The 27451-nt window shown below is 36.3% G+C and overlaps 1 pseudogene; it reads left to right on the forward strand.

Moving 5' to 3' along the window:
* Window positions 1-19464: 19464 nt before the first annotated feature.
* LOC108316222 lies at window positions 19465-22506 on the forward strand (annotated as a pseudogene).
* The last annotated feature ends 4945 nt before the right edge of the window (window positions 22507-27451 follow it).

Here is a 27451-nt window from a genome sequence, read left to right on the forward strand (position 1 = left end):
TAAGAAAGGATAAAATTTTGACTAATGAATCTGCAAAAAAAAAAAAAAAAAAAAATCCAGACATAGAGCTCATACCGAAATGTAAAACAGAACTATACAACTCCTAGAAGGTAGTGTTTGAGAAAATCTAGGTGACTTGAGGCTTAATAATGACTTTTTAGGTACAACAAAAGCAGGATATATGAAAGAAAAACTGGATAGATATTCATTAAAATTAAAAATCATCACTCTTTTTTAAAAATGAAATTACAAATAACAGACAGGGAGAAAGTCATACAAAGAACTTGTGTCCAAAACACAGAAAGAACATTTAAAAATCAACAACAAGAAAATGAACAGCCCAATTTAAAAGGAGGCAATAGATCTGAATAGACCTCACCAGAAAAGATATACAGATGGCAAACAAGCATTCAAATTATGGTCCACGTGATACAGAGAATTAAAAATTAAATATAATAATGCAATACACATTTATTAGAATGGCTAAAATTCAAAACATTGACAGCAGCACATGCTTGTACAGGAACTCTCATTCATTGTTGTTGGGAATGCAAAATGGTACATACACCTTGGAAGATGGTTTAATATTTTCTTACCAAACTACACATACTCTCACTATATGTTCCAGCAACTACACTTTTAGGTATTTATTCAAATTATTTATAAACTTAAATCCACACACACACAAAAGTTATGTAATGTTTACAGAAAACTTATTTCTGATTTCCATACTGGGAGGCAGTCAAGATGTTTGTGATATGTCATTTTTTGTGTCAAATTGACTGGGTCATAGAGTCACGGAGTCCACAGATATTTAGTCAAACATTATTTGGGTGTGTCTGTGAAGGTGTTTTTGGATCAGATTTACATTTAAATTGGTAGACTGATCCCATCCTTTCTAATAAATAAAGAAACCAACAGACAGGCTGACTGACAGATAAACACGTACATCCTATTAATTGTTTCTCTGGAGAACACTGACTAATAGTGTATCCTTCAACAGATGAATGAATAAATAAACTGTGGTTATTATGTGCTAATAAAAAGAAACAAGATACTAGCTATGAAAATACATGGAGTACCATAAATGCATCCTGCAAAGTAAAAGAAACCAATCTGGAAATATTTAATGCTACATATATGATTCCAACCAAATGACTTTTCAGAAAAGGTGAATCTATAGAGACAGTAAAATGGTCAGTGGTTGATGGAGATTCAGCAAGAGGAAGGGAGAGGTAAATTGGTGGAATACAAAAGAATATTAGTGTAGTGTAACTATTCTGTATAATAAATAATGGCAGATACATGATATTATACATTTGACAGAACCCACAGAATGTATAATACACTATTGAACCCTAAAAATGGGGGAAACTGAAGGGATGTAAGAGGGTAAATGGGAATTCTCTGTACTATCACTCATTATCCTGCAAAACTAATACTGCTATAAATAATAAGTTTATTTTTTAAAATCTCAATAATTTTTTAAAATAAAGTAAGCAGCATGTATATTTAGTTTTCTCCATAAGATACATATTTTATGAAAAAATAGAAAATAATGTCTTCTTTAAAGTAGCATACTATAACATAGAAAACAAGAAACTCTTTTAGGTAACACAAGTGAAATGCATCTTTGGTATTATAATTTTCAATTAAATGTGTTCATACATTTCCTTTTTATTACAGAAGTTAGCACTAAAAAGTCACATTGTAATTACCAAGCAATGAACAATGAAAATAATGCTATTTAGTGTGGTAAGAGTTAATGGAGAAAAGAAAACATTTATGCTAATAACAGTTTTAAGTCTGATTCACAGTGATATTTTACTCAGAAGAAATAGTATTGCTTTCAACAAAAAGATGTAATTATCAATAAAAAGCAGTAACTAAAATTTAGAACTATAACTGTAGCTGCAGCAAAATACCTATTGGAATATTAAACATATTTTTCTTGTTTCATCTCTCTCTTCCATATTCCTTCTCAAGACTAAAACTCAAACCATTGAACCAACCAACCACTAAAGATTGTTTCTTATATTATTTATAGGAGAAGAATAACTCAAAAACCCCTGACTATAGCTGACTTCTCTGAGACACTGGAATATGACAATAAGGGTCACCATGTGAATATTTCCTCAGGCCAATTGTTAACATAATTTCTAAAATTACCTCCTGGCCAGGTGCAATGGCTTATGCCTGTAATCCCAGAACTTTGAGAGGCCAAGACGGGTGGATCACCTAGGGTCAGGAGTTCAATACTAGCCTGGCCAACATGGCAAAACCCCATCTCTACTAAAAATACAAAAATTAGCCAGGCCTGGTGGTGCATACTTGTAATCCCCGCTACTCAGGGTGCTGAGGCAGAACTGCTTGATCCCGGGAGGCAGAGGTTGCAGTGAGCCAATGTTACCCCGCTGTATTCCAGCCTGAGTGACAGAGGGAGACCCTGTCTCTAACTAATTAAATAAATAAATAACCTTCAGCATAATATCAAGAGGCAATACTGAAACAGACTTAATATTGACTCCACAGCATGGTTCAATACATACTTAGCAAGTATTTAATAATTTTTGAATTAAAGAATATATAATAGAGCAAGATGAATAGTTAACTACCAGGCTATTCAAATGCTATTATTCTGTAAACTAAAATAATATCTTCAAAACATGTTGGAAACAAGTATTGAAGAATATTTAGGACAGATGCCATTGGAGAAGGGGGTAGACAAAAATAATGACAGTGGTTTTTTAGTTTCTCTAGTTAATTTTTTTTTCTTTTTTTGCTGGAGCAATTAATGAGTAGATTATTACTCAGTAATTTTTCTCTTACAGAAGAAACAGTCCCCATATTGCCCATAATAGTATATTTGATTGATTATGTTTCAGGCATGATGCTGAATACTGGAGATATATAGACCAATAAATACAATAAAAAAGTTATCTGCAAACAACTAAAGTGCAAGGTAGACACACACAGTGAGATGGGAGCCAGTGGAAGCAATATGGCATGTTGTTTACAAGGAACGGACATTATACTAAACTGCCTGAATTGGAATTCTGGCTCTGTCACTCATGAGTATGTGTACTTGGGTATGTTTTTAACCTTTCTAGGCCTCGGTTTCCTAATCCCAATAATGGAGATAATTATTATCAACTTCATAAGTTATAAGATAATGGGTTAAGATTGTTCACATAAGTTCTAAGAATAGCTCATGGAACTTTATAAATGTTTACATTTTACGACACTTTGCCTGAATACAACTGTGAATCAATTAAAACTAAGAAAAATACAGAAGTATTAATAAGATGAGCTTCAGAATTGATTGAAGCAATAATTCAAAGATGAATAATATTTTTTCCTTTTTTCTCTGCCAAAGTGATACTGTCCTATCCATCCCAAAACGGACAAAGGAAAGAAGAATGGTGAGCCATATCACCTGGAACTCAGAATTGCATCACTGATACACAATGGCACAAAATATAAATAATGAAGGAATAATTATAATAGCCACGATGTCCATTATGGGAGATGAGTAAATAATGCTAAAAATACATCAAGAAGGAGAGATTATCACACTGGTAATTTAGGGAGTGGATTAGAAAATCTTTCTCAGAATATGAACTGAGATTGGAAGTAAGGTTTGGGGAATTCAAAAAAGGGAAAAAGAATGGAGAGCCATAATCACCTGGAACTCAGAATTGTATCACTGATACACAATGGCACATAATATAAATGATAAAGTAATAATAATAATGATAGCCACAATGTCCATTATAGGAGATAAGTAAATAATGCTAAAAGTATACCAAGAAGGAGAGATTATCACACTGGTAATTTGGGGAGTGAATTAGAAAATCTTTCTCAGAATATGAACTGAGATTTGAAGTAAGGTTTGGGGAATTCAAGAGTCGGGTAAGGACAAGATATTCTAGACAGAAGTCTTAGAATTTTCTCTCTCTAGTTATGTGAGACATAATCACATTTCCAAACTAATTTTAGGAAAGTCTAAGTGAGGTCTTTAACCATCTTACGGACAAGGTACAAATAAGCTGTGATTTTTTTTTCTCTTGTAACTTCCTTGCTGCTCTAATGTTTCTTCTTCTTTTTATTATATAAAGTTAAAAAAGAAAAGCAAACCCATAAATCATGAAGGTGATGGTGAAACAAAAATATTGTATTGGATCTTTAAAAGTGAATTAAAGTGTTTTTTTAAATTATTATTATTTTGAGATAGGGTCTCACTCTGTCACCCAGACTGGAGTATGGTGGCAGGATAAAATCTTACTGGATCCTCAACTTCCCCAGCTCAAAGGACCCTCTCACCTCACCCCCTAAAGTGTTGGGACCACAGGCATCCACTACCATATCCAGCTAATTCTTTTAATTTTGTAGAGGCAAGGTCTAACTATGTGGCCCACTCTGGTCTCAAACTCTTGGGCTCAAGCAACCCTCCCACCTTGGCTTTCCAAATTGCTGAGATTACAGGTGTGAGCCACCATGCCTCGCAAACAGAAACATTTAATTGATTTATTTTAACTAATAGTAAAATAGTTTTAGTCATGTTTAAGCACAAACTCATGTATCTACAAGTAATAACATGTGTAGCAAAATACTACAGCATCATTTTGTAACCAAATTATTTATTTTGTTGATTCTTATTTGGAATTTAAAAGCTGAATAATGTTGATTTTTCTGGGTCACTTTCCTAATGCGTACGTATCTATAATAAAACATTTTCTAACTACCTTGTAGGTCAAAGTATGAACCAAATTAATTAAATGATACAAAAATGATTTTGTCAATAGAATAATAATTATGATTCAAACTAATTCAATTAATTTACTTCCAAAAGTTAAAGACAAATGTACGTGCATATTCCGTTTCTACATGGAAAAGTAGTAACTCAACACTCTAGAGAGAATAAGAAGAATAAAGTGTTGATCTGCTGTCCCAGGTGGGTACAGATATCTGTTCCTACAAATAGGGCCATCTGTGTGTACTGCAGGTTCATTGCTCTGTGACAACTTCCTGCTGAATGTAACACAGCTAAATCTAGGGCAAATTATATGAGTATGACTTCATTTTCAAGTATGTTAGGCATTTATTTTATTGTCAAGAAATGTTTTTATTTGCTATTGTTAAGTTTCGTGGCCCTAGTAATTTTATTGCACATTTAAGAAATAAATCATTAACCACTCTTCTACATGTTTAATTGCTTTGACAATCTACTCAAATTTAGAAAAGTTATATTTTCTGAGTTATATATTCCAAATTATTCATAAACAAAAATTTTCAAATAAGAATCTATTCATGAACAAAATTTGTCGAGTATAATGGTGTGTTTTTTAATCTACATAATGCAAAAGTTCTAGTTCTTTATCATTCTTTTAAACTAATAAATAATTTTAACAGTAATCTCAAAGTATATGAAAATATCTATGTGCTTTATATCGTATTGTTTAATTAAAATGGTTAAATGTTGTAAAATGGTAGATGTGAGTTAACAGAGTTGTGAATCCACCTCTTCTCCCTTTCTCTCCATAGATTTCTGAAATGCACCACTTTTTGTCCTGGCTATTCCTAGCTTCCACCTCAAGGACCTTTTCAAGTACATACTGGCACATAGTCAAAAGTTTTAGGGTTGGGAGGAATAGCAAAGTGCTTATTCATTTTCACTAAAAACAGATCTCCGTTTGCTTAAAATTGCACTGCTACCCACTGTCTTTCTGTATAAAAACAGGGCCTCATACAAACAGTAAAATCATGGTTGATATCCCCAGAACTCATCCATTTTGGCATTTTTTCTAATCTAAGATGATGTTGCTAACATGATCTCTTACAACACTTTACCATTATTCCCTGGCATATAAAACTGTACTTTAAAAATATTTCTTATACTTACTCATACATAATTTATATATTCAGATGGAATTTTTCTCTGGCACTGTGTACCTTTGCAAACTTCCTCTGGCTTCAAATACTTCATATAGGTCACATATAAGACAAAATAGACCTCCATCACTACCAATTTTTTTGAAGTTCGGCATTTTATTTCACATCAATTTCCCCTTTGAATGTTGTCCTTCAGGGTTGGGTTGCAGAGAACATAATCCACTCTAGTTTAAGTGGAGTGAGGTTTCCTCATAATTGGGAAGATAAAGCCTTGTTCATTCCTGGATACCCAACAACTTATAAACCTTTATAATTTTATTTTAAATGTTTTTCATAGACTTTTTCTTACATCAATTATCTTAATTCTGATCCTTAAAATTTAAAATTTACTCTTAGCATGTTAAAGTGTGTCAAATTAAACACGAATTTAACTTAACTCTTAAGAATTCTACATATTTTAAAATTTATATTTGACTACTATTTTTTCTGCTGACAACATGTGTACCAAAAAAGAAGAAAAAAAAAAAAACCCAATGAAAACACTGTCTCTTTTACATTCATGAACATATATAGTCATTTCCTAAATTTGGTAAGTTTATTAGTTAGCTTATGTTAGTGGCAAAGAACACAAACATATGTGAATTACTTCAATTAGTGGAGGCTCATTTGTAGGATTAGAAGTAAATAATCCATTAAATAGACAGCTAGCTTCAAGGCAAACATTCTCATGAACTCAGAATTGCACACAAAATTGCTTAGATTTCTATCATAATTTATTCAAAAATTGAAATGTCTGTTTCCTTTTTTTACATTTGCCCTAAATCCCATTTCTTCCCTGTTTCAGTAAATGGCATTGTTTCCTATAAACTTAACTAGGCTAGAATCATGGGAGCTGTTCCTGAAATCTTTCTCTCCCCAGTGCCTCATACCCCGTAATACTCCTGTCTTGCTCCTGCCAATTCTCTCTATAAACTTAACCATAAGTCCATCAGCAGGTACTGTCCAATCTTTGTTTTATTGAATAATCTATTATGTAATGAATAAAAAAGAAGATCCAACTAAAAGGAGAAATTACATTTCAAGGGTTTTACAGAATAGAGCTGTTCTTGGATAAGACCTTTAAATAATGATTATAAAATGATAAAACATATTAAAAAGGCATTCAATAACAACCAAGTATCAGAGACTATTTAAAACTCATACTTGGAAAAAGAGCCCAAGAGAACTAATAGAAATGAAAACATCGTTTTGGAATTTAAAAATGCTATGAATTGTTTCAACAGGAAATTAGACAGAGCTGAATAATTTATTAAAAAGAGTAGTCAGAGGAAACAAGCTAGAGTACATGCAACCCAGCAAAGTGAAGAGGTGGAATAATATGTTTTCCTCAAAGTGTCCATCTCTGTCTCAGCTCATTTGTTAAATCTGTCAGTCCCTTAGTAATGTATGTGATACTGACTGACCTGAGACACCCTGGTTTCAATTTTGCTAAGGATGACACACTTGACCTGGCATTCTTTAATGCTATAATGTAGGCAACAGAAGATAATACATTCAGAAGCATATGTGCCTTCATAACATCTTCACTAACACTGAATAAAAATTAATATATTCTGTCTACATGAAGATTAAACCAAAATGATCATATTGATCCATATTTCTCCAAAATAGTAATAGGTTTTAATTATAAAATTCTAGGCTTCTTTAAGTTTATCTGTTGATTTGAGATAGAAACTATTATTTTAAGATATTTTAATTACTTATTTAAAGATTCAAAATATTTGAATATAAAACTCAAGATATTTCAAGCCAAAATTCTGAAAAAAATGTGTTAGTTTCTCTTTAATTTTATAATGATTATATAAATACTCATATTAGCTTAGTACCTTACATCTTCAAAACCTCCAGAAATCTTTACGTTTACAATAAACATTTTTTAGAGTGGTATATATTTAGTTAACAATTGATTAAAATGGAAAATTTTAGTTAATATTACATTTTTTTCTTCATAGGCCCTGGAAAATGGTACAGGTGACATTTATTTAGAAGTTATTTTACATATTAGCATAACATGTCAATCTAAACATCAAATGAATTACTAGAAAAATGCATACTTACAATTTAGGCAAGATGTTCTAATTTTATAATAATTTCACTTAATGTTACTTCAAAGAAACACATACACAAGCAGAACTAGGAGAAGGAATTATTTTATTAGTTTCTTACTTCTTACACCTGCCAAAATATGTCAGTCTTGCCTTAGAATTGTCAACTGTGTCTGACATAAAAAAAGGTCTATATTTTTAATTATCAAGAAAATGCAGATTCCAAAAATACTATTCTTATTTTTGTTCTAGATCAGATTTACAAGCCACTGTCAATTGGAGATACTTGTAATAAAAATCTGTGTTTCTCTGCTACTTTGTTTCATTTTTATGATGAACTTCTGCTTTGTTTTTCTTGTCTTTGTACAACTTAGAAAATTTCCTTAAACCCTTGTTCACTTGGTTAGGGCCTTGACATGAGAATGGATTGAGTCAGTTACTTCTCTGAGAACTTATCTTGCCAACGTTTTCCTTCCTTCTCCTCATAGAGACAGCTTACTGGGTCTCAACTGGAGTTGTTTCCTGGAAGCAAATCAATACCACCCAACTTGGTGTACATTCCCAAACTTTAAACGCATTCCAAGCCTGACTCTTTCAACTAGATCTTTTAAAATAGTTTTCCACTTGGATATTAAAAGCTTAATTTGCCACAAAAAATGTTGGACACAATATTCTAGACTACTGATACTTTCATGGAACCAACAATATTAAAAATTTATTTCTTTTTTTAGTCTTGGAAACTCTTAGTAGCCATATGTGGCATCTATACTGGTTTTCAGTGAACTTTTTTTTTTTTGAGATAGAGTGTCGCTCTGTCACCCAGGCTGGACTGCAGTGGTGCAGTCTTGGCTCACTGCAACCACTGCCTCCCAGGTTCAAGAGATGCTCCTGCCTCAGCATCCTGAGTAGCTAGGACTACAGGCACACACCACCACGCCCGGCTAATTTTATTTTTAGTAGAGACAGGGTTTCACCATGTTGGTCAGGATGGTCTCAAACTCCTGACCTCGTGATCTGCCCACTTCACCCTCCCAAAGTGCTAGGCTTATAGGCATAAGCCACGGTGACTGACCCTCAATGAACTTCTCTATTGAAAAACCTCAATAAAGGTTTTCAAGAACTATAGAAGAGAACCAGAGTGTTGAAAAAGGAACAAAAGTAGTACTATATGATTACGTTCTTAGAGTTTCCTAAGAACGGGACTAAGTTAGTAAGGAATCCACTGATAAGGGGGATTCCAACATTTCTCAGAATTTCAACAGTAATCATTCTCTGTATGGTGGTATTTTCAGTGGGAGGATAATGCCAAGGACCTGCTAATAATCAGCAGACATGGCAAAACTTACCTCTCAGAATCCACAAGGAAAACATTACTATTAATGGGCAACAATACCTGAGAGGCCATCAAAATAATGATCCACAGGGCTTGGTGATAATAACTAAATAGGTCATGGTTTCCCTAGAAAAGAAATGGATAGCCAATATGGTGTGACTTGATTTGTATCAATAAAAGCTCAAGAACTGGGAAGTATACATTTTTTTAAGAGGGTAGACTTCATGTCAAATATCCTTAGCATACACACCCACACACACACAAAAGACACAAGAAAAGTTTGGGAGAGAATGGACACGTTGCTTATCCGGATTGTGGTGATGGTAACACAAGTGTATGGATATGCCCAAATCTACCAATTTGTATACATTAATTACATGCAGTTTTTTGTAAACCAAGTGTACTTTTCAATAAAGCTGGGAAACATGGAAAAAAGCCAGAGAAAGGCATGGTTCCTCTGTCAGTTTCTAGTTCACAAATACATAGGTCATTTCCACAGGTAGAGATCAGGTCTCTTTGAGGAAGAACCCTGTAATGCCAAAGGACATGCATGCATTTTCCAGCATAATTATGAACAAAAAAAAATGTTAAGACTTTGTAAGAAATGACTGATAAGTTGTCTTTTCTTACACTGATACCACAAAACAAAAAATGCCATCATGGTTTTCCAGATAAAGTGGGAGCTAATGAAGGCTATATGCTAAATATTTTTTTTTTATTATTTTTTTAAGAGTTGGGGAAATGGGGCCACCAACACAACTGTGGTTATTTCTTTTGGGTCAAAATTTAATAACTTGGGATTGATATATTAAGAAATTCTGAAACCTTTGGTTTATAATTTGTAGGTTACAACTTATTAGGGTTAGAAAGACCACGTAAAGACATAGACACTTTGCCGGGTGTGGTGGTTCATGCCTGTAATACCAGCACTTTAGGAGTTCGAGGTGGGCGGATCACCTGAAGTCAGAAATTCGAGACCAGCCTGACCAACATGGAGAAACCCCGTCTCTATTAAAAATACAAAAATTAGCTGGGCATGGTGGTGCATGCCTGTAATCCCAGCTACTCAGGAGGCTGAGGCAGGAGAATTGTCTGAACCCAGGAGGCGGAGGTTGCGGTGAGCCGAGATCGCGCCATGGCACTCCAGCCTGGGGAACAAGAGCAAAACTCCGTCTCAAAAAAAAAAAAAAAAATAGCCAGGCATGGTGGCATAGCCAGGCCTGTAATCACAGCTACTTGGGAGGCTGAGGCAGGAGAATTGCTTGAACCTGGGAGGTGGAGGCTGCAGTGAGCTGAGATAGCACCATCGTACTCTAGCCTGGGTAACAAGAGCAAAACCCCACCTCACAAAACAAAAAATTTAAAAAAATAGACACTTCTCCCTACTTTGCCAACATAGTAATTTAGAAGCAATAACACATTGTATGATGATGTACAGTGATTAGTGATGCCAAAAAAGACTTGAAGGTTGCTGGTGTAGCTGTGCCCTCCATTCCTCCTATTCAACTGTCTCTCTGGCATCTGCAGATACCAGATGGATGATGGTGGACAACTCTGAACTTACCCAAAGTCCACACAACAATAGGGTATTGAGTGATGAAAAATTACATCTTGATATTCCACCAGTAGAGAGAATCAAAAGCAATTAACTGTTGTTTGACAAAGGCAGTAGTACACACGAACTGTCTTGCCTGAGAGCTATGTCAATTTTCTTATTCTTTTTACAATTTATTCTGCAGGGACTTTAGTGATTTTGACATTTCATTAGACATTCCACTGGTGCAATGTACTGATTACATCATGCTAATTGGATCCAGTGAGTATGGAGAATCAAATATGCTAAACGATCTAGAAAGAAAATGTGTGCCAGAGGTGGGCAGATACAATTAGCAGAGATTAAATGGTTATTTGAAAGGCTGAAATCTTTAAAAGCCAAATCGTCTGTAATATGCTGGGATATGCTTACTATGATAAAGGATGAGTTTTTGCACCTTTCACATTCTATATTAATGAAAGATGAGCAGTGTTTGGTGAAAGTCTTTGGATTTTAGAGACATTGTATATCATATTTAGGAGTATAACTGAATGTGATATACAATGTCACCCATTTACTGAGGTACCCATTTACTGAGGTACCCATTTACTGGGTACCTCTGAAGATGTTTGCTTTTAGCTGGATTCAGAAGCACTGCAGTCAATGAAAGATGTGTGAAAAAGCACTTAGTCCACATTGCTCAGCATATGTGATGGTTCTTTAAGTATGCATAGTGAAAGAAGATATTACAAAGAGTCACCAGAAAGACCTGATAGGAGAGACACAGCTGGGAATTCTATAATTCTAGAACATCTTAGAGCCAACAGTTTTCTCTCTGAAAAATATTTCCTCATGTTTTCATAAACTTGTCCTAGTGAAGACAAGTGATTGAAAAGTGAACTGCAGAGCATATCTATCAGTTTATAAAACTGTGCGTGGTCAGCTATAAATTGTGTGATAGAAACTGTGCACTACAGTCCAGCTTTAAGCCGATTCGGAAAGCAGCAATTTATATAAATAAGTGGACCAGATTCTCATGTTACTTTCCTCTTTTCTTCTAAGTCATATATTTGGCCTCATAAAGGACTTCCTAGGAGGCCAAGGATATGAGTTAAAAGAGAAGAAAGATAGAGCAGAAAAGGTCTTTGCCATGTTTAAGAGACTGGTTTGTGTACTATGCTGGTGCTTGCTAGGACACGCTTCTGCCATTTTATAGCCCCACCAATGGGGAGTCCTAAAAAACAGTGGTAAAGATAAATCTTTCCACTAGTAAGAGCTAGGAGTAGTACAATTTGTCATCAACTTAATATGAGCAGAGGAATATCTGGAAGTACAGAGATACACTGAGTATTCGGCACTGACAAATAGCTTGGCCGGTTTTATTAGAAGCCAGTAAAGAAAAATGCTGGGAGAGCTGGTAAAATAAGCCTAAGGAAGAGTTACATGGATGGACAAATTAGAATGGGTATGAAGTGGGTTTATTCTGCTGGCTGAAATAATTCTGATTATGAAGAAGATAAACATTGCCTTTATACTTATGAGGAATGGGAGAATTATGGCCAAAACTAAGAGGACTCAATTGGGCATTTCTTTCTATTTCTGTTCTCAGGAATATAAAGAAAGAAACAAAGAAAAACAATTTTAGCAACTAAAGCTTCAGATTTTATAGAGATAGAGTCCTGGGAATATTCCACCATCAGGCCTGAGAGTATGGGGGGATAGATTTGACAAATGATAGACCTAAAATCGTGAGATGCCAGCAAACACATTGTTTACCCTTCCTCACCATACGAACCATACCAAGATGCATTTGTTTTAAATGGTCTTTGAGGAGTTATGCAGGATAGTCAAGCAGTCCTGTATGTGTGTTGCAGAGCTAAGACCAGGTTTACTGAAACACCTTTCATTTTGTCTTCTTCTTGTCTTTGTGAGACTACCACATCTCTATAAAATGTTAGCACATAAGCTTTGACCTCAGCTCTATAATTAAGAAAATCAGGTGGCCACAGGCAGTGGCTCACACCTGTAATCCCAACACTTCAGGAGGCCGAGGTGGGAAGATCATGAGGTTAGGAGATTGAGACCATCCTGGTCAACATGGTGAAACCCTGTCTCTACTAAAAATACAAAAAAAACTTAGCCAGGCATGGTGGTGTGCACCTGTACTCCCAGCTACTCAGGAGGCTGAGGCAGGAGAATTGCTTAAACCTGGGAGGCAGAGGCTGCAATGAGCCAAGATTGCACCACTGCATTCCAGTCTGGGTGACAAAGGGAGACTCTGTCTCAAAAAGAAAACTAGGTTAAGAGGGCTACTCCTACTTTTTACTGAATTATGACTTTTCCTAAATTATCACATCTTTGAGATTAAGTTTGCATCCTCATTTTACTATAAATTGTTGCAAACAGATATATGTGCATATATATGCATAACAATTATATGCCAAAGATAGAATCATAACACAATATTACTTCAGTGGTCCAGTGCATTGTTTCTTTTCTTAAAATTCATTCAATCACCATTAGGCTTTATTACTAGCCCAACATAAAACTATCAGGATTAACAACCCCATCAAAAGCTGGGCAAAAGATATGAACAGACACTTCTCAAAAGAAGACATTTATGCAGCCAACAAACAAGAAAAAAGCTCATCATCACTGGTCATTAGAGGAATGCAAATCAAAACCACAATGAGAAAAAAATCTATCTTTTATTTCACTTTAGGATTGTTTTAAGGATTATATTGGTACTTTTTAAGATATATGCCTTTTCTGAAAAGTATTTCAAATCTAAAGTAGTTTTTCACTAATACATCATCAAAAAATAAAAGTCTTACTATGCAGGCTGCCCAGCAGCATGTCAGCTAAATGCTAGGTCTCATATAGTAAAAGGGAAACAAAAGGGCCTTGAAATACAAGGAATTGAGAATTAGCAGATGCTGATGAATCTGAACACCTGGATTCTAGGCCCATCCTTCCTTGTATGAGGAAACAAGTCTTTCCTTCAATAAAGATCATGCCATGATTTTAACACAGTCAGTTTACTTGCAAAGAACGCCCTATATTCTTCAGGAACAATCACTAGGTCCAGAAAATATAACAAAAGTTAAACTCCAACATGATCCAGAGGGAAAAAAAAAACTGAATTTGGCTTCTAAAGAAAATATATATACCTCAAAGGAACAGTGAATTCATTCCAACTTTATCAGCTAACTTGGGGGAGTATTAGAGGAAAAGGATTCTAAAAGGGTTACAGGAATAAGGATAATATAGAGTTAAATGGGGTGGAATCTATCAAATTGTGCATTATAACTTAATATGTTAGCATGAGTTCCTGAATCAAATAACTTGACTGATTGAATGATTGAAATCTGTGTCCAATACTAGCCTATGGTCATAAAGTTGAAGGGCTATACCATTCCTATAATAGTGAAAAATGAGTCTGAAGGATTAGATAAACGATGGATTGAAATGCTTCTATTGTATGCAAAATGATCAGCCACTGTAACCATACTACTTTGAGTATGTAGGCGATATATAATTTCAAAGAAATAAGTAGCTAAATGTAGAAAATTATAAGAACTATGAACAAAATTAGCAAAATAAAAGACTATTTATACCTATTGATACTATTTATACCTGTGTTCTTATGTTCCATGTCTTGTGTATTTCATCTCCACAGCTATGCACTTCCTTTATCTATAATTATTTGGCTATTTCAACCTCTTTTTTCCCCCAATTTTCTCTCTCTTATATGATGAGTTCTGGAGCTGACTAATGTTACAATCTATATTTTAGTGGCAGGATGACTTAATTGATATCATCCCACAGTAATATTATAATTTATTAGAATTTTGTCTTTGCTCTAGTGAATACAAATTACTGATTTTGAGCAAAGGAAAAAAAAATCTAAATGGCAACAGTCATGACTGTGCCTTTTTTTTTTTTTTTGCCTTGTTCTCCATTCATTCTCTATTCTTTGTGTCCTAATAGAAGGACTTCTACAGACTGCATTACTCAGGCTTCCATATGGGTTTGCTTCCAATTAGGTGAGCGAATCTGGAGCTACAGGGAGATGAGAGGAAAGGAGAAGGAATCACTATTATCCACCCTTCTTGCTGTGGACAGCGTTTTAATATTGTGCCTATATCTACTGACCACTACAGCATCCCTTGGCCAGCCATTCCTCCGTGGACCTTACTCTCACTGGGCTTCAGCAGCGTAATTTCCTCCTGTTATCTTTTCCAGTGTAAGGCCAGGAAAGGCATATTAGTCTCTGAATGTCTCAATGCCCTTTGTTGTCTCCCTTAACCCAGACCTTACTTCTGTAAATATTTCATAAAGACTCTTAAAAAATATGAGTAGAACTGTGTTTCCTGATGGGACTCTGATAATGTACCTACCATTTTCAATAAGGTGTTTTTGGAATCATATAGAAGGATGAGAGGCTGACAAGAATACAGAGATTGCCATGTTCTACCCTTTGTAACCTTAACCCTGACCGTGCAAGCTTTCTCATACTTTGAGCTCTTCAAAAGAATCTATATAAATCCAAGGCTTCTCCTTATAATTCTTGTTTTCTTTGAACCTGCTGAAGTTTAAAACCCTGCAGCAGTGCCAAGCAGGGGGGCTCCAAACAGACCTCTGCTGTTTTAATAAAAGGAAAAGAAAAAGGGGAGATAAAATAATGAAGGGCCATGAGAAGTGACACAATTGTGAGATTCTAGTATATTTGCTGTGTAAAAAATAGTAATCTAGAAAAAAATAGTCACTAAAAGCTTAGATTTTGTCATAAAAATGTGAACTTTTTAGATGTTATTATATTCAAGGCATTACTTGCTTACAGTATTTAAAGAAATGTTAGATTTATAGGTATATTTTCATTTGTTTTTAATAATTTACATCTCAAATATAATAATGGGAACAACACTGTGATTTAAATTTACACAATGCCAAATATAAAATAAAAATGTTCTAATCTCTGTAGGTACTAAAATCACAAGAACTGTAGGAGAACTGTATCATTATATGAAGTCATAGAAATCCTGGTCTTATTATTTTAAAACTTTGATCTATCCAGCCAAATAGGTTAATAACATAAGAGACTCAGGGTGGATTTCTCTTCCAGCAAAAAGCCTAAAAACAGAATACAGTTGGACAATTCTGAACCATTATAAGATTAAAGAGCTGTCTGCAGCTTAAAGACAAGTTTTATCCACATAAAGATCTACGAGGGTGGCAATGGATGCCTGGTTTACCATGTTAGTGACATTTCTTGAAAGAAAGGATTATGATTAGAATGTCTTGGTTAAATTCTGTTGGGAAAGTGAATATTCTGATAGTTTTGCTTAAAACTAATGATCTCTCATTGAAATTGACCAATATAGAGGATAAAAACAGAGGGTCTCATAGATTCTGCCTGCAAATGGATACTAGTTTTATGTTTGTGATGGACCATGTATTTGATACTGTTAAGACACAATGCTAGAACAAGTCTGTCTAAACCTACACTGAATATTTTAAATTAATTATGCAATATCATATCCTACCATAAAATTTTAATTTCAACTCCTAGCTTTTTGTATTTTTCTGTATAATCAGACTCATGACTTTAATATACACATTTAACATATTTCTATATTTTTCTTCAGAATCACCACAAAGAAGTCCTATGTGATATAAGCTTACTGGTAGATTGCTGGTCAATCAATATTATAAGGTAAAAAATATTTGCAATAAAATATTTTGTTATATACCTTCTGAGTTTGAATTTTATTTTTTATAAGTGTATGTCTGACTCATGTTTTTAAATGTTATCAATCTATCTATATCCTTTACATATAAGTATATATAATTATATATAATATATATATCCTACATATCCTACACATCCACACATATACGTGTGTGTGTGTGCATGTGTATATACACATACATAAGCATGCATATAGGCTGTTTAACACAGTGGTTGAAATCTATTATTCAAAACCAGTGTTGAATCCCAAGAATTCTGAGTTTCTCAGAGAAAGGGAAAGAACAAGAAACCTCCTAAATTCTCAAAAGACTACACACCAAATGTTCCCACTAATCATCTCACCGGATCTTCCAATTCTCTATATGCTTTCATAGCTCTACTCTTCCTGACATCCTCTACCCCAGCACCTGTTCCTCAAGTATCTGCTGTGCTGGAATGCTAGTGCCTGATGACAACAGAAACAGAAAGAATACCTCTCCCTTATTCTGACAGAAAGATATGTGGATTATTCACCTGAGGCAGGCAGATAACTTGAAATATTAAAGGTGGGTTGCCTTTTTCTTCTGTACAATACTCCAAATGAAAGCTGGGAAAATTTCATCAGATCCTAAATCAATTATTTGGAGGACACAGCATCAAGTGTAAAAGTAAATGGGCTAAGACATAGTTTCACAGCACAAAATGTATTTTTATTCCCCATTCCTGGAATGAGATGAAGCTTGGTGACAATAAGTAGATAGAGGTAAAGAGGTTCTTTTTGTTTGTTGTTTTAAGAAAACAGAGGAAATAATTATATAGTGTTTGGTTCCCATTCACTGGGTCCCAACCCTCTGCTGCCACATGGATGAGAGTCAAGGTTTCTCTCAGGGGTCTAATGCCAACTCATCCCTATACAATTGGAGAAGAAAGCTCGAGTTAGTGGTGTAATAATGCAAAGAGTTAAGACATGTTTCACCTGTGAAAAGCTGGTTTCCACACCAATAAGTGTGTTAAAAGTGGCCCATAAGGACAAAGGAGAGAAATGAATAGAGGGGTTTCATATGCTTATCATGTGTCAGCCATCCTGGGAATCTCTAGTTTCCATAATGATACCGTGCTACTTCCAGTTTTGGTCTTCGCAATGATTGTTCCTTGTGCTTGAACGCTTCTCCTGAATTTTAGATGAATAGATATTTATTCATACTCAGATTTCAGCTTAAGAAAGTATTCTCTTGGCTGGGGCATGGTGGCTCATGCCTGCAATCCCAGAACTTTGGGAGGCCAAGGAAGGTGGGTGACTTGAGGTCAGGAGTTCAAATCCAGCCTGGCCAACATGGTGAAATTCCATCTCTACTAAAGAGATAAGAATCAGACATGCTTTGTGGTGGGTACCGTAATCCCAGCTTCTTGGGAGGCTGAGGCAGGAGAATTGCTTGAACTCGGGAGGTAGAGGCATCAGTGAGCCGAGGTCACGCCACTGCACTCCAGCCTGGGTGACAAAGTTACACCATTTAAAAAAAAAAAAAAAAAGACTTTTGTTTCCATTGCTTTTGGGTTTTAGTCATGAAGTCTTTGCCCATGCCTATGTCCTGAATGGTACTGCCTAGGTTTTCTTCTAGGGTTTTTATGGTTTTATGTCTTATGTTTAAGTCTTTAATCTATCTTCAGTTATTGTAAGGAAGGGGTCCAGTTTCAGTTTTCTGCATATACCTAGCCAGTTTTTCCAACATCATTTATTAAACAGGGAATCCTTTCCCCATTGCTTGTTTTTGTCAGGTTTGTTAAAGATCAAATGGTTGTAAACGTATGATATTATTTCAGAGGCCTTTGTGTTCTGTTCCATTGGTCTATATATCCGTTTTGGTACCTGTACCATGCTGTTTTGATTATTGTAGCCTTGTAGTATAGTTCAAAGTCAGGTAGCGTAATGACTCCAGCTTTGTTCTTTTTGCTTATGATTGTGCTGGCTATATGGGCTCTTTTTTAATTCCCTATAAAATTTAAAGTAGTTTTTTCTAATTCTGTGAAGCAAGTCAATGGTAGCTTGATGGGGATAGCATTGAATCTATAAATTACTTTGGGCAGCATGGTCATTTCCATGACATTGATTTTTCCTATCCATGAGCATGGAATGTTTTTCCATTTGTTTGTGTCCTCCCTTATTTGAGCAGTGGTTTGTAGTTCTCCTTGAAGTGGTCCTTCACAAAGGGGATCTAATTAAACTACAGAGCTTCTGCAGCAAAAGAAACCATCATCAGAGTGAACAGCCAACCTACAGAATGGGAGAAAATTTTTGGAAACTATCCATCTGACAAAGGACTAATATCCAGATTCTACAAAGAACTTAAATTTACAAGAAATAAAACAACCCCAACAAAAAGTGGGCAAAAAATATGAACAGACACTTCTCAAAAGAAGACATTTGTGTGGCCAACAAACATACCAAAAAAAACCTCTTCATCATTGATCATTAGAAAAATGCACATTGAAACCACAATGAGATACCATCTCATGCCAGTTAGAATGGTGATCATTACAAAGTCGGGAAACAACAGATGCTGGAGAGGATGTAGAGAAATAGAAACACTTTTACACTGTTGGTGGGAGTGTAAATTTGTTTGACCATTGTGGAAGACAGTGTGGCAATTCCTCAAGGATCTAGAACCAGAAATACCATTTGACCCAGCAATCCCATTACTGGGTATATAACCACAGGACTAGAAATCATTCTACTATAAAGACACTCACAATAGCAAAGACTTGAAACCAACTCAGATGCCTGTCAATGATAGGGTGGATAAAGAAAATGTGGCACGTAAACACCATGGAACACTATGCTGTCATAAAAAAGGATGAGTTCATGTCCTTTGCAAGGACATGGTTGAAGCTGGAAACCTTCATTCTCAGCAAACAAACACAGGAAAAGAAAACCAAACACTGCATGTTCTTATTCATAAGTTGGAGTCAAACAATGAGACCACATGGATTGAAGGGGGACATCCCACACTGGAGCCTCTTGTGGGGTGGGGCCCAGGGGAGGGATAGCATTAGGAAAAATACCTAATGCAGATGACAGGTTGATGGGTGCAGCAAACCACCATGGCACATGTATACCTATATAACAAACCTACATGTTCTGCACATGTATCCCAGAACTTAAAGTAAAAAATAAAAAAAAAAGAAAAAGAATCCTCTTGCAACCCAATGCAAGTATACACCTTGTGTGTACAATATTGTTTCACTTTTTCAATATAACACTCAACTCTCTTAACTGAATCCTTAACAAGAGCAATACCCTCACTATGTGATTCATGAGTCTATGCCCAGTTTTAAAGTGATACCTAATATAAAATATTCACTCTATAAATGTTTTATGAATTCATAAATTTAGCAGATATTTGCAGATATCTATGCATTTCATACTGAATGCATACATGAATGTTCTGCTAAATATCAAGCAGCTATATCTTTGAGAAAAGACTGTGGCGTTGTCAATAGAAAGGTTCTTAAAAGCGGCAGGGATTGATGAAGCTTTTATATATACGGTTAACTCTCAGATGACCAGCAGCACTTTCTAAATCCGCGGGAAGTTAGTAATTCCGTAAAGGCACAGTTTCACCCCTTCCTCATTTCATGTATCGCTCATGATGAAAGGACTGGGGGCCCTGCCTGCCACACTTTTCCATTTTTCTGTTGCTCCCACCGAAGCCGCATGCCCGGCACCATCCCAGCACCATGAACTTTGGCTGAGAGCACTACCTGTGCTCCTCCTCCTCCTACCTTAAAGTGTTGGGGATGGCTCTCGCCTGTCCATGCCTCTCCGGGTCAGCGGCGCGGGCAGCTTCCGCTCGCAGTCGGTGTCCCGCTGCAATGTGGCCTCCTGGATCAACTGCTCCTCGGCCACGTCGCTCGGCCTCTGCCTCTGCCTCGGCCTGGCCTACCGCCGGCCGCCGGCGTCTGACAGGCTGGACCTAAGCCAGACAACAGCGCGCACCAACGAGTACAAGATCAGCTGCACCAACGAGGAGCAGCTGCAGGGCCTCGATGACCGCTTCACGGTGTTCATCGAAGGTGCATTAGCTGGATACGCAGAACCGCGCGCTGGAGACCAAGCAGGCCGCGCTGAGGCAGCGCCACGCCGAGCCGTCGCGCATCTGCGAGCTCTTCCGATTTGCGCGCGCAACTGGAGGAGGCGAGCTCGGCGCACGCGCAGGCCCTGCTGGAGCGCTACTGGCTGGCCGAGGAGGTGCAGCTGTTGCGGATGCGTTGCGAGGAAGTGAGCTGTGGACGCGAAGCGCGGAGCGCGCCCTGAGGCGCAGCAGCGCGACGTGGACGGCGCCACGCTGGCCCGCCCGAACCTGGAGTAGAAGGTGGAGTCGCTGCTAGACAAGCTGGCCTTCGTGCGCCTGGTGTACCATAAGGAGGTAGCCAAGCTGCTGGCCACGCTTCAGCTGTCATCACAGGCCGCAGCCGAGGTGGACGTGGCTGTGGCTAAAACAGACCTGAGCTTGGCGCTGAGGGAGATTCACGCCCAGTATGAGTCCCTGGCCACTAAGAACCTGCAGTCCTTGGAGTAATGGCACAAGTTCAAGTTTGCCAACCTGAACCAGCAGGTGGCGAGCAGCACCGAGGCCGTCCAGGCCAGCACGAGGAGATCCACGAGTACCGTGCCAGCTGCAGGCGCGCACCATCGAGATCGAGAGCCTGTGCGGGGCCAAGGAGTCCTTGGAGAGGGATATCCTGGAGCTGGAGGAGCGGCACAGTGCCGAAGTGGCTGGCTACCAGGATAGCACTGGGCAGCTGGAGAATGATCTGAGGAACACCCACAGTAAGATGGCACGCCACCTTCGGGAATACCAGGGCTTGCTCAATGTCAAAATGACTCTTGACATTGAGGTAGCAGCTTACGGGGAACTGCTGGAAGGTGAAGAGACACGTTTTAGCACCAGTGGGTTAAGCATTTCGGGGCTGAATCCACTTCCCAATCCAGGTTATCTGCTCCCACCTAGAATCCTCAGTTCTACAACCTCCAAAGTCTCATCCTCTGGGCTATCTCTTAAGAAACAGGAGAAGGAGGCATCTAAGGTAGCATCTAAGCAAACCTCCCAGATAGGGGAAAGTTTTGAAGAAATGTTAGAGGAGACAGTAATATCTACTAAGAAAACCGAGAAATCAAATATAGAAGAAACCACCATTTCAAGCCAAAAAATAAAATGCCACTGCTTTGAAAAAGTTAATGTTTAAAAGGAAATGATATGCATTTGACTTGTTAAACAGCCTATTCCTAAACCATAACACCTGCCACCACTATAAAATATCTTTAAGGCTTCAGTCTCATGTTTAGTATTTAATATTTACATTCTCTAATAAGAAAACCACCGCTTAGATTAAAGTAAACTGCAGTCCTGGAGCAATCACAGACGAGTTATCTGAGAATACAGCTTTCTGACTTTCAGCCCAAGCTTCACAGTGATCGATGATTCAGGTGCAGAGGAAGTACAAACTAAGGTACTAAGTCTGTGATCATCGTCATTTGCTGTGAACTGAAATTAAAATTGTTGACGTTACTCAGCCATTACCCAGCTAAATAATCTTACTCTAGATACCTAAAACATAAGATTACTGCCATAGATAAACTAATGGTCCACACCCAATTCCACTCTGATAGAATAGTTTAATATGTGTTTATTTAATGCACACCTTCTACCTCCCTCAATTTCATATATCCTTTTTTTCCATGCAGGAAAAAAATTGTCTAGTGTAGTAGTCTTCCCATTTAAACACATTTTGGTTTTTGTCAAAAGAACTTACCCCCATTAGCTCTCTTTGCTCAGTGGGTAAAATTAGATGCGTGTTGACCACGTCTATGATTTGCATAATGACTCATCCCTGCCTGTTTCATATTATTTCAATCCTGTAGGTTAAAAAAAACGGCAGTGCTGAATTTTAAGGGTTTCGCCAAACAAAATAATAAAAAATATCCCTAGACTTTAGGCTTTTTGCTTACACAAATCTATTTAGTTAGGGGAAAAAACTATTAAGGATGTAGCTTTTCACCTTTACTTTAGAAGCACAGCAAATAGTTATCCCAAACTGTGACTATGCTGATCTTAGATTTAGTAGTATAGGCTAGAAGTGATTTAAGTGTAAGCTAGAAGAAGTGAGGGTTTCTATGAGTGGAAAAAGCCAAGGTGTCCTTTATGTGTCAGTTCATTTGTGATGATATAGAATTAGCTTTCTCGTGCCCTTACCCCTTAGAATTCACGTATTCCGCTTCCCACTAGTCTAAGTGCTAACGAGTCCTTGCTTTCACCCTCCTATGCCTTTTATGAGTACTAAGTGTTGGATATTTTTCTGTGTTGGGGAGAACACAGTGCTACTACCCCAAAGTAAAAGAAACCACTTCTGGTTAATCAACCACAAGCAAATATAAAAAAAAGTAATCTTTCTCTTTTCTAAAAGAATTCCCCATCATTTACCCCATGGCTGCACAGTTGATGGGGTCCTGCCAGAGAGGAAGAGACATTCAGACCAGAGAAGGGGTGTGCATATGCCTACTTGCTTGCTAGAAGTAGATTCTGGCCAGTCAGCTCTTCATCTGCCCAACTGTGTAGCATCTGCATTGCCCAGTCTTTCACGTGTGCCAAGGCTGATGCAGGATTTGTTCTTTGTCCAGCAGTCACTTCTGCCACAGCTGAAGACTTGCCCTGTCTCTGTTCCACATCTCCTTTAAGAGCTCTGGTGAAAGGACATGATGCTTTTACTAAATTTTCTTATCCTAGCACATGCTTCAATAGTTCAAGGAACTTGAAAGATACTTTTCTCTTCTTCCTTACCTTTACCCCATCCCTGTCTTTACTCCTCACACTTACTGTAAGACATTAGTAAAATAAATTTAAAGTAACACGAATCCCACAAAAAACACACACACCCAAGAAAGGACTGGAGTTGTATGTCAACATCAGGAACCAGCAGGAAGTAGAGAGAAAATATTGGATTCACTTGTGGTCTCCCCTTCTCTCATGAGTAATATGTAGTTATAATTTAAATCCATACTGACTCCTGTCTTGTGTCCTGATACATAGGATTGTGTACATTAGTGGTTTAAAATGGGACCTGGAGAAGTTTAAGGGCAAACTAAGAGAGTTGTTTTGTTTTGTTTTGTTTTGTTTTGTGTGTGTGTGTGTGTGTGTGTGTGTGTGTGTGTGTGTGAGGGACGGGGTGGGGGGTAAGAAAATAATGAAAACAACATGATATCTTTCCTCAATAAATTATAAAGAATATGATACAGTGCTGTTAACTGTAAGTATATGGTTGTACAGTAAATCTCCAGAACTTAATGATTCTTGTTAGTGATATTTTATATCATTGAATAACAATTTGTCATGTCTCTCTACTCACAGCATCTCAAAGAGATGTCCACACTACCATGTTCATTTCAGTCATTATTCACATGAATCAAGATGTGGAACCAATTTAAATGTCAACCAACTGCTGAATGGAAAAGAGAAAATGCTGTATATACATACAGTGGAATATATTTTGGCCTTAAAAAAGGAAATCTTCCTGCTATAGACTGAATGTTTGTGTCATCCAAAATGCATATGCTTAAACCCTAATTCCCAGTGTGTTGGTATTTGAAGATGGAGCCTTTGGAAGGTGATTAGATGAAGACCGTTCCCTTCTAAGAGATAGGAGAGAGCTTGCTTCCTTTACCTCGCTGTCATGTAGAGATATATCAAGATGGTAGACTAGAAAGAGGACCCTCCCTAGAAACAAAACCAGCCAATACCTTGATCTTAAACCTCATAGTCATTAGGACTCTGAGAAATAAATGCTGTTGTTTAAGCCATCCAATTTATGATAACTTATTATAGTAGCCTGAACTAATTGAAATACCTACCATTTGTTACAACATGCATAAACCTGAAGGACATTATGCTAAGTGAAACAAACTAGTCACAGGAGAACAAATATTGCATGAATCCACTTACATGAGGTATCTAAAAGAGCTGAGAGTGCATAATTTCTACTGTGACTGATTTATCCAAAGTAAATAATATTGAAATCATTTTGAAAATGCCTGTATTGGTTTAATTTACAAAGAAACAGTAAGCTAAATTACAATTATTGATAGATCATGTACGTTCCATTCAAATAGGGCAGTAATATTATTGGCACTTCTAATTTGAGAAACAAAACAACTTTACAATTTTTTTTCATTGTTTACTACAGATCTTAGCTATTTGAGGGGAAAAAGCAGCTTTATTCTTTGCAACAGATGCTTTGTTTTAATTCTAAGGCTGGCAGTCTATCTTTAGACTCTGACATACTAGTGCAGGAAACAATTATCTGAAAATTGTTAAGATTACAGGAAAACAAAGTGGGGATAGGTTGGCTTGAGTCAAATGTTCTAACAGGATTAAATGACTGAGTACACTGATCCTTCTGTATTTAGTAAAATACTTTTATTTACCCGACTTACTATAGCTCCTCTTCAATGTCTAAATAATCCTTAATTTCTGATCTTTTCTTCTGCATACCTTCCTCGGCTTCCCAGATATCTTGCATAGGTCCTACTGCTGACCCACTGCAGGTCTTAGTCATTTTCTTCATCCTGATGGCACCTCATTCTGGATTTCTAAAGGTTGTAAGTACAAAATGTTAAAGTAAATACTGGCATGGCTACTGACAAGTCTGGTTTGAATTATACCCAGTTAACAGGTTTTGAAACCACACTGTACATCATTCAAATATTTTTGAAAAGCATGTAATAAGTTGAAAGGATAGGTGTGTTTCATCTGAATAAAATTTGAAACATCCCGTAAAACTTTCAAAATAGCCAATTCCAACCTAAATAACATTTCCTCTATTTATAAAAATATGGCATAGATACCTCCATAGCTCAAGATACAGGTAGGTAGGTGGGTGGATACATAGACAGTTAATAGATAGATTAGACAGATAAATAGATTAAAAAGATAGGGGCTCTGCAAACAAAATCTCTGCAGTCTAATATTTGATGGAAACATTTTTACACTCCTTATCTACAAGGAATGAACTAAATGTCAACAGTCTAGCAAAGAGCCTATTCATTTGGGTTTCTCAATACAACAATGAAGAAAGGAGGACATTTGTTTATAGAAACAATTATTGAAGTAGATCTCCATAAAACAATAGCTACAAGGCATGATTACAAGGCAGTGTTAGAGTAACTTTTATTCTCTACAGGCACATTATTATTATTTATAAGTAAAGGGTTTTCAGTACTGTTATTTCTGTTACTTCTTGCTTATTTTGATTATCAGATACAAGGCTAAATAAAAAGTTTAACTCATATTTTAAAATACCTTAGCTATAAAATAATGACTTGCTTCCATTTTTATTGCTCTTTGCCTTGTTTATGTATCTTAATAATAGTGTTTTGTTTTTTTTTTAAGGCACGTATTTCCAGAAAACTTTGGATATTTTTCGGCCACATCCCCAATATTGAATAACACCTAACTTAAAAGTTTTTTTATGGAAACTTACTATACATGATAATGTCTCCAACTTTTGAATCAGCGGTAGCAATAATAATTTCAGTGACAAAACAGTGAATCCTTCCTTTTGGTTTGGATTTTAGCACACAACTAGGTCTAAGTAAACTTGGACATTTTAGATAGAAAACTTATATACAATCTTGATTAAAAAAAGAGCATTCTCTATCAGTAAACCATGCATTATATCTTTCAGTATAACATAGATTATTTAAAAATTCTATATGCAAAATTATGTGCAGAAGTTAATCATCCTGATATCACATAAGAAGCTGAAGCTTTGGATTCTCCAATCATTAAATTTCCACCTTAGAATTAATTTTATATATTACATTGGTGATTTTATAAGACAAATGGAATTTGCAATAATTTTTAAAATAAAATTTGCATGCCAAGATTATTTAATCTAGGAATTACTGAAGATATATTGAAATAACATAAATCATTTTGTTAAAACAAAAGAACATCCAAAATGGTATATTTGGAGAAAATTTTAAAGTAAAAGTTCAAACCATAAGCTAAATGATATAGAGACTGGAACAAAAACTTTAATTATCATTCATATAGAACTGATATTGGAATATGCATTATGTCAATCTTAAAAAGTTTATCCGATTTTAATTTTGTTTTTGTCAGTATTCAGATATTGACACATTCTGGTTGTAAACTGAGATAAACCTGAAAAATTATGGTGATAGTGATAAGAAAAGATTGATGTGAGTAAAGGAAAAGCTGAGAAAAATGCCAGATATAGTATTTGAAACTGTAAGTGTGGACACACTTGCCAAGGTAGAGTGGAGTAAGTAGGAAATCAGTCTAAAAAGATGTCCTAGGGACACTGACTATGGTTAGAAAAGGGAGTAGAGCAAAGAAGCTCAAAGAGCTAAGAAATCCTCATGAAGGCAGAAGCAAACACATGTTTTTGGTCAAGGAGGTCAAAGGAGATAAATATAAAGTGCTGAGAAATAGAAATTTAATTGTTTCATATATATGAGACAATGAGACAATTTTAAATTTCCTTTCATTGCTTTCTTAGGTTTAAAGATAAATGTGATATGCAATGGAAAAAATTGTTAGGTATGGCAGCTTTACAGGGTGGTAGTTGTTACAAATGAATGTGTAGATGTGTGTTTGTGCATGAGTGTAGGCATGTATACACGTGTGTGCAGGATATATGCATATGTATTTTACCCAAGCATCTAGAACATAACTATTGAAGGATGGTACTTTTACAAGGATGATAATTCAAATTGTTTTTCTATTAACTTTTTCATGTATCTTAACTTTTCCAGCAGAACTTAGAGTACATACAAATTA

Source organism: Cebus imitator, unplaced genomic scaffold (assembly GCF_001604975.1).
Source record: "Cebus imitator isolate Cc_AM_T3 unplaced genomic scaffold, Cebus_imitator-1.0 Scaffold184, whole genome shotgun sequence".
Classification (NCBI taxonomy): Eukaryota; Metazoa; Chordata; class Mammalia; order Primates; family Cebidae; genus Cebus; species Cebus imitator.